Below are 9,266 nucleotides of genomic sequence, written 5' to 3'. Positions count from 1 at the left end.
TCCCGAACGCAGCCCCGGGCGTGCCTCAGGGGACCTGGGGACACCCCAAGGCCGGGCTGCGAAACTAGGGCCGGAGCTGGGAGCCCGCGCGGGTGGGGATGCGCGACGGTCACCTGTGGGCATGTCCTCAAGGCGAAGCCAGGAGTCCCAAGGTTGGGGGGTGGGGGGGCGGACGACGCAGCCTGCGTGGCAGCTGTCCGGCCTCAGCCCATCGGCTCACTGCCAGGCTCTCCGCGGACGCCGACACAGGTGCCGCCTCCCACCTCCAAAACAACAACACAAACACATGTCGCACACTTCTGTGTCTCCCAACCTGCGAAGTGCGGTGTGGGTCGGCCAGGTGCTTTTACGCGGCGGGACGGGAGGACGAACCACGGCCCCACCCCGCGCCCCGCGTCCGCTAGAGGGCGCCCTGGGGCCCGCTAGGTGCGGCGAAGTTTGATGCTTCGCCCCCAAGCCCAGGAAGGGGAACCCGAGGGGGCGGTGGGGATGCTGGCGCGCGGGGCGGGTGGGGGAGGGGCGAGGGAGCCTCGGGGAACCTGGGCGAGTTCACATCACAGTCTAGAATCAGACCTGGGAGTGAGAGTCCAGCCGGGGAGGACTTCCAGAAAGCAGTTTTCAGAAGTCAGCCCTCTTCCAGATGGTTCGGTCCTGCCTAGAATGTTGTGCCGGGTGTCTCTCTGCATGTCGCGGGGTCTCATCTCTCCGCGGGGGTGAGAAGAGGAGGTGATGGAGGTGAACGATGATGGACTTGTTCTTGGTCACCTTGGCATGGATGGGGGTGCTTGGGCCAACCAGGGCCAGCTTTAGGAAGAATTGAAAGTTTTGTCCTCTGTCCCCGAGCAGGCAGTGGGGTGCCGGGGACATCTGAGAACCAGCTTGAGTGGCACTTAGATTGTCACCTCGCAGGTGGCAGGGGCTGAGGGCGTTGGACTCTGCCCTCTCCGCAGATGCCACAGTGTGGAGGATAGTGAGTGGTCAGAAAGGAAGGCAGAGCTCCTTGGGCGTTTAGAAATCAGAGACCTGGCTCCTTTGCTTCTCTGGCAGTTGATAGGCACCTCGCTGTGCCTTCAATTTGCCACGTGTCTTCAGTCTGCGCCATCGCTTCTCTCCCCTGCCGATGTCTGGGGACTGAGTGAGATGTGGGCTGGACCCCCACCTTCTCTGGGGTTCAGCTTTGCCAGCTGTAACCCAGGAATAATTGTCTTTTCCCATCAGAGATCTGAGATTAAAAAAGCAAGATTCTGCATATTGGAGAGCAGAGTCATAAGGAGGAAGTCTGATTACTTCTTGTTACTTCTGCAGAGGGGGGAGTTGATTTATTCAACACATTTCACAAACATTGGACTCTATGTACCAGACATTGTGCTGGGCCTGGAAATACAATGATGAATAAGACCCGGTCTTTGCCCTCAAGATACTTGCAGGCTAATGAAATGGATTCTCCTTCTCGGTGGAATCAGGAGTTCATTCTCTTTCTCATCCATTGATTGGGAGGCTGCACCATGGCCATCTGTGCTGAGCCCCGCAGAGGACAAGGAAGACTCACAAGGAACAGCCCTTGAGTTAATGGATGAGAAAGTGCTTTGTAAATTATAAGGCTCTGATGCACGGCAGGTTCATTCATCCACAAACCCTCAATGACTGCCTGCTTTTACCAGACATGGGATGGGAACATGAACGCCCTGAGTGAGTCCCACGGGGAGACACAGGCACGGCAAGGAACATGGGACCCCCAAGTGATGAGGGCCATGAGAAAGGGGTGGTTGTAATTATGACCCTGTGAGACTGTGATCATTCATTTTTGGTGGGGGGGGGGTTGAAGTGGGAGGGGGTGGAGAGAAGGAGGAAGAAATATCCCCTGAGCTCAGGATTCCCATCTAGTTGGAGAGCCTCATCCCTCTGAAACAGATAATCTCAACAGCGTGGTACCCAAGCGAGCCCGGGCTCTGCCCATGGCCTGCAGCAAAGGTCACGTGGCTGGCAGGAGCTTAGAGTGGGCCCAAGAGTACAGGGATGATTTAAAGGGCAGAGGGCAGGGTCACACACATTCCCAGGGGCCTGAAAGGAGCTGTCCTGCTGGAGAGGGGCAGGGCCCCCAGCCTACAGACTCGGGAGACTGACCTGCCGTCCAGGCAGTATGACCTTGGGCCACTGACTTTCCCAGCTGTAGCTTGATTTCCCTATCTGCACAATGGGTTGAGAAGGGTCCCTAATTCATCAGGTGCTTGCGAAGACTGAGCTAGTACATGCAAAATGCTTACAAGATGCCTTGCCCATATTAAAAGCTCAACGCATGTCAGCTAGAATTATTTTGAAAGCACTGGGGAGTCTTTGGGGAGAGAGAGGAAGAGAGGGCTGAGGTGCTGCGGCTTGAGTGACTAGGGGATGGATGTGGCTATAGCCAACTTTATGTTTTGGAGAGCCATTTATCTCCTACACCAGATACAGTCCAAGGGAGTTCCCGTTGTGGCTAATGATCTGGTGTAGCCCAGCGGCTGCAGCTCTGATTCGACTCCCTAGCCTGGGAAGTTCCATATGCCATGGATGTAGCCTAAAAAAAAAAAAAAAAAATACATTCCAAAAAGCTGCTTGTCTTCAAATAGTTTGTCCAGTCACCAAGTTTCCCTTCGGCTTTCTAAGATCTCCAGGGGTTTCCCATTGCCTTTGGGATAATCCAAACCTCTCGGTGTGTGTGTGTGTGTGTGTGTGTGTCTGCGTCTAAGGCTCTCTGCTCCATTTCAACTTCATTGGCTGCCTCTGCCCCAGTGACACTTTCAAGCTCCCACCACGTGGCGTTCCTGGCCGCCTCCAAAACGTCCCCCAGGCCGGGGTCTCTGCATGTTCTCTTCCCTCCAGCTGGAACTACCTTCCACACCTTGGCTGATTATCGCTTCTCCTTGAAGATGTGGCAGAGACTCAATCTAAACTTCCAGGGTAGGAGTTCCCGTTGCGGCTCAGGGGTTAACGAATCTGACTAGGAACCATGAGATCGCGGGTTCAATCCCTGGTCTTGCTCAGTGGGTTAAGGATCCCGCATTGCTGTGGCTGTGGTGGAGGCCGGAAGCTGTAGCTCTGATTAAACCCCTAGCCTGGGAACCTCCATATGCCATGGGTGGGGCCCTACAAAGCAAAATAATAATAATAATAATAATGGCTTGTGTTTTCCATCATTTTTAGATTGCAGCGACCACTTTTTTCTAGAGCAGCTTTTAGTTTCTTCCTACAGGGACCAGGAGGGGCGGGAGAGTGGGAACGAGGGTATGGAAGCCCCTGTGAGGTTGACGGAGACTATTAGGCCTAATCAGAAGACAAAAGGAGTGAAGATACGCTGCTGGAAAAGTCCGAGAGGAGACAGCCAGCCCATACAGCGCACTCTCCCGGGCACCTGCTTTGGGGCAGGAGAGATGCCCAGACCAGGAGAGACCTAAGGCACCTTCCCTGTGACCCGGGGACGCTCGGGGGGTGGGGGGGGGAGACATTATCTGGATCTGGCCCCTCTGCCCTCCCCCTGTTTCCTGGCTAAGAGATTAAGGACCCTCCTGCCTCTTCCTAATCTCTCCCTTTGCAGAATTTCTCATGAAATCAGCATCCCATTTCCAGGCAAATGTGCTTGTTCATAAAGATAATAACGACGGTCCCTCATGCTGGCGGGGAAGTCCACGGCGGTTTCAGCTGCCCGTGGGGCTTCACTGACTCATGGTGTGTGACAGCCAAGCTCTTCCCCAGACCTGTGGATGGGAGTGCCGGCCCCCGTGGGGTGGTCGCAGGAAGCTAGGGCCTGGCCTGGGGAACGCAAGCTCCCTCACGCACACACGCACACGAGCCCCTCGTCCTCTGGAGGCCAGCCTGGGGGTGGGCACTCGCATTGCCCTTGTTCTGTTGGGTGGCTGCGTTCGCAGCCAGATGGGTTAGGAGATCGGCCTCAGACCACAGAGTTGCTTAATGCCAAGCCTAAGGCCTCCCTCTGTCCCAAGACTGATGGGTTTCTGGAGCACAAGGAGTCACCTTGGGTTCGACTGCCCAGTGACCTTATATTGCTTATCCCGCATTGGTTAGGCTTTTGCCACGTGCCAGGCGGTTGGCTAGGCCTGGCTCCAGGATGGCGGGGAGAAGGATCTGGTTCCTTCCCTCCGGGGCTTCTCATCTAGTGCTGGTGGTGAGTGAGGCCTCTCCCTCCTCCTTCCCTTTCTCCTAGACACTCTGGAGACATGTTCGGGGTGTGCTTCACCTGCCCCCTCGGAAGCCCTGCCCCTTGATGGCCCAGCGAGGCTGTCCCAGGGCTGGGCTTCCTCGGGCCACCCGGCCCCCGTGCATCTGAGCTGCTCTTGGCTGCAGCCCCTGCCCACCAGGACTGAGGGTGGGCACCAGCCTTGCTGGTCTCAGGGCCAAGGCAGGATCAGCGCTTTCCGCGCAGGAGGAGAGCTCCAAGGGTCCCATACCAGGTTGAGCCGGCCTCTCCCTTTCCCGCTTTAGACAATCTGGAGGGCGGGCTGAGGTGGCCTGGCTAGTGGCCGGCCCGGGAAGCGGCATTCCAGTTTGCAAGCCTTTGTTCCCGCCGGGAGGGGCCCCGGAGCCAATGAAAAGGTTTGTGGCTCCAACCGAAGCCTGTGAGTAGCGGAGGAGGTCTTTCGAGCCCCGCCGGCCTCTGGCATTTCCCAGAAAAAGTGCCGAGGCGGGGGGGAGAAAACGCTTTGCCAACCCACCCGCTGGCTGCCCACCCTGCCTTCTCAGATCCCTCTGCCCTCTGGGGCTGGGGCTGGGCCTGGGCTCAGACCCCCATCCTTGGGGCCCCTGTTCCTCTGCCCACAGAAGGGAGGGGGCCTCTAGGGGAGCCTGGAGGGGAGGAAGCGTGCGGGGCGCCTCCCGGAGGGGAGAGAACTTTCTTCCACCGGCTCCAAGAGGAATGCACATCTGTTCCGAGTTCAGAGCTGGGGGAGTTAGGTTCCAGCCAGTTATGTGCCCTGACCCCAAACCGACAAGCCCCAGCTGGCATGGGAATAGTCTCCATGTGCCCTGAAGCGGCCACCATGCCTGCACGGGTGCCCTTTCCTGCACCCGGGAACAGACGCCGGGGTAGCGGGCAGTTCTGGGAAGCCAGGCTGTGGTGAACCCTCTGGGCTGTAATGCAAATGAGGCCTGGCCCGGCGCCTGGAGCTGAAGTGGCGGTGCCCCAGGGGAGAGCCGGCAGGGGGTGAGGGCTGAGGCCGGCTCCTGGGCCTCAGACGCCCTTGCAGAGCCAGTCTGGGTGGGGGACCAGAGGATGCGACTGTCTGATGGGCTGCCCGCTGGATCGAGGCGGCCCGTGCAGGCCCCCTGACCTGCGGGGCTCTCGGGTCTGTGGCTGCTCCTCTTCTCCCCGGTGAGCACGCAGCATCGGAACTTACCTCCCGGGCTGTGCTCAGGCTTTCTGCACAAAGACCCCCTGAGTCTCCCATCCAGGTGGGTGACACCACTAGGAAGGTCCCTGGCTCCTCTGAGTTATAAGGCGCATGTGGGTGCGTGCTGACTCTTGGACAAGTTCAAAGGGAACTTGACGTGTCCTCTCTCCGGCTCCCAAGGTCCTGAACCAGCTGCAAAGGCAGAGAAGTGGGTCCAGAGGGGAGGGTAGGTGTCTCCATAGGGACAGAGGTGAGGTTCTAAGGTGTGACACGGGAGTGGCTCGCCCAGGCCCTCCCTTTCCGCCTCTCCCCTCGCCCTTGCAGCCTCACGTGGGGGGCATTCAGGCTGCCTTCACCCTGGTACCTGAACTGCCCCCTGCCCAGGATTTCCCAAGACCCCTCCTTGTTATCGTGAACAAAACGCTAGGGGCAGGCCAGATTTCTGGGGGCGTACACCTGCCCAGAGTCACTTCTTCCTCCTGCAACTTACTTCCTAACGTCATTCATTCATTCATCCCTTTGAGAGATAACTTTTGGGAGTTCCCACTGTGGCGCAGCAGAAACAAATCCGACTAGGATGCATGAGGATGCGGGTTCGATCCCTGGCCTTGCTCAGTGGGTCAGGGATCCGGCGTTGCCGTGAGCTGTGGTGTAGCTTGCAGATGCGGCTTGGATCCCACGTTGCTGTGGCTGTGGTGTAGGCTGGCAGCTGTAGCTCAGATTGGACCCCTAGTCTGGAAACTTCCATATGCCCCAGGTACGGCCCTAAAAAAAAAAAAAAAATGATGTTTCAGAACAGACCCATGGATCAGCATTCAAAAGCACAAACTGGGAAACCGGAGTTCCTGTCATGGCTCAGTGGAAATGAACCCAACTAGCATCTATGAGGACGCAGGTTCAATCCCTGGCCTCACTCAGTGGATTAAGGGTCTGGCATTGCCATGAGCTGTGGTGTAGGTTGCAGACGTGGCTTGAATCTAATGAGTTGTGGCTGCTGTGGCTATGGCCTAAGTCAGCGGCTACAGCTCTGATTTGACCCCTAGCCTGGGAACCTCCATATGCCGAGAGTGCGGCTCTAAAAAACAAATAATAATAATAATAATAATAATAATAAAAGGTACAAACAGGTGAGCTGTGATCTTCTACAATTACTCTTCCTCTTGTGGTACCTGGGGCATTTTTTTAGATCAAAAGATGCATGTAAGGTGGTGCTACAGGCTGAATGCATCCCACAGGTGCATTGGCTGGCCTGTACAGAATTTCAAAAACATTTTGAGGAGTTCCTGTCGTGGTGCAGCGGAAACAAATCCGAACCATAAGGTTGCGGGGTCGATCCCTGGCCTTGCTCAGTGGGTTAAGCGTTGCCATGAGCTGTGGTGTAGGTCACAGATGCGGCTTGGATCTGGTGTTGCTGTGGCTGTGGCTATGGCATAGGCTGGTGGCTGCAGCTCCAATTAGACCCCTAGCCTGGGAACCTCCATAGGCTGTGGGTATGGCCCTCAAAAGACAAAAATAAACAAACAAACAAAAGCATTTTGAGACCACATTTAAAAATCTGGAAATTTCACATCCACATTTGAATTGGGGTGGGCAGCTTTCTTTGGAAAAAACTAGCAGGTCTGGTGGGCCTTCTAGTTGAGACCTAGGCTCTCCAGCTCAGCACAGCCTACCTCCCAGGCTGCCACCCTCCCCTACTCCCCTCCCTTCCGGGAGCGGCTGGCATGGAGGCAGCTGCCCTCCCTGGCCTCTGTCTTCCCACCTCTCTAGGCCAAGGGGCAAGAAGGGCGATTGACTTTGGGGGAGTTACTTTGAGTCTCTTTCCTAAAATCCCAGGAGGCTGGAAATAGGTTAAGCTGAGCCTGGGAAGCCAGGCCTTTCTCCCACCTGCTGGGGCCTGGTCTGATTTGGCCTCTTCTCAACCAGACTTGTCCTGCCTGGAGATGCTGGTGCCAGCCCTAGGGCACACCTGGCCTCCTGCTTCAATTCACCGTGGGGCTGGGCAGGGGGAAGCAGGGGAAGGTGTGACAGGGAGGGTTTCTGCCCCCAGCAGCTCACGTCCCCCACCAAGCGGGGCTCAGGGAGCCCGGGATTCCCTGGAACAGAACTGGCATCAGGTCGCTGTGCTTCCCAGAGCGAGCGAGGCTGCTGGATCACGAGGAGACGGGCAGCTCCTTGTCAGGGTGGCGCTGGCTGCCTGCCATGCCACAAGAGGCTGAGATTCCCCTGAAGCTGGGAGCTGCATTTATCTCTCACCGGCACAGAGACACAAACCTGCATATGCTCTCTCTGCCCAGGAGGCATTTCCAGAAATTTGGGCTCTGGTTTCTTGTTGACGAAATGCCAGATTATCCTGGGCCTCTTTGTGGCAAGAGAGCCATTGAGCAATAGGTGTTTTGTTTTGCAGATGACAAGATTTTCAACACTGAAAAGTTTAAACAACAAATGCAGGAACCTTGACCAGTTCCCCACCCCTAGCAGCAAGGTTGTTGGCTTGAACTTGAGTGTTTGGCCGATTTGTTCTTTACAACCCACAGCTCCACCCGACTCGGGCTCCTGATGCCAGGAGACCTTGTTGTCTCTCCCAGTTTTAGAGCCATGGAGGCCTGGTGGGGCCGTGCCAGGTCCAGCACTGCAGCCCGGGGAAAAGCTTTCTCTTCTTCTCTTTTCTGTTCTCTCTCTCTTTCTTTCTGCGGCATATGGAGGTTCCCAGGCTAGGGGTCAAATCAGAGCTGCAACTGCCGGCCTACACCACAGTTACAGCAACTAGGGATCTGAGTCAAGTCTGCAACCTACACCACAGCTCACGGCAAGACTGGATCCTTAACGCACTGAGCGAGGCCGGGGATTGAACCCACAACCTCATGGATCCTAATCGGGATCATTAACCACTGAGCCACGAAGGGAGCTCCATTTTTTTTTTTTTAAAGCTGTTTCTTGGGAGTTCCCATCGTGGCTCAGTGGTTAACGAATCTGACTAGGAATCTGAGGTTGTGGGTTCGATCCCTGGCCTCGCTCAGTGGGTTAAGGATCCGACGTTGCTGTGAGCTGTGGTGTAGGTCGCAGTCTCGGCTTGGATCCCAAGTTGTTGTGGCTGTGGCGTAGGCCGGCGGCTACAGCTCCGATTAAACCCCTAGCCTGGGAACCTCCATATGCCACAGGAGCGGCCCTAAAAGACAAAAGACAAGACAAGACAAGACAAGACAAGACAAGAAAAAAGAAAAGCTGTTTCTTGAGGCGGACATTGGCAAACTATGATGCAGGGCTGGCAGGATGCTTTTGTAGATAAATCTTTATTGAAAGTACAACCGAGGAGTTCCTGTCTTGTCTCAGTGGAAAAAGACTCTGACCTGCATCCATGAGGAGGCAGGTTCAATCCCTGGCCTTGTTCAGTGGGTTAAAGGATCTGGCTTTGCCATGACTGTGGTGTAGGTTGCAAATAGGCTCGGGGCCCGCATTGCTGTGGCTGTGGCTGTGGCTGTGGTATAGGCCAGCAGCTACAGTTCTGATTTGACCCCTAGCCTGGGAACCTCCATATGACGCTGGTGCAGCCCTAAAAATACAGAAAAAAACAAAAAACAAAAAAAATCCCCAAAACAACCAGATTTCTCCTGAGGCACAGCAAGTTAAGGATCTGGAGTTGCCACTGCTGCAGCTTGGGTCACTGCTATGGCTTGGGTTTGATTCCTGCCATGGCAATTTCCACGTAGGGGGTGGGGGTGGCCAAAAAAAAAAAAAAAAAAAAAGAATCGAAAATACAACTGCACTCATTTGTATCGCTGGTGGCTTTTACATCAGACTTGAGTCGTTGCCACTGAGACTGGCCTGCAAAGTGTGAAACAGTTACCACGGGCCCCCTAAGGACACATGGGAACCCCTGCTCTGGGG

Source organism: Sus scrofa, chromosome 12 (genome assembly GCF_000003025.6).
Source record: "Sus scrofa isolate TJ Tabasco breed Duroc chromosome 12, Sscrofa11.1, whole genome shotgun sequence".
In the NCBI taxonomy this organism is placed as follows: Eukaryota; Metazoa; Chordata; class Mammalia; order Artiodactyla; family Suidae; genus Sus; species Sus scrofa.
Note: the sequence above shows the minus strand (reverse complement) of the source record.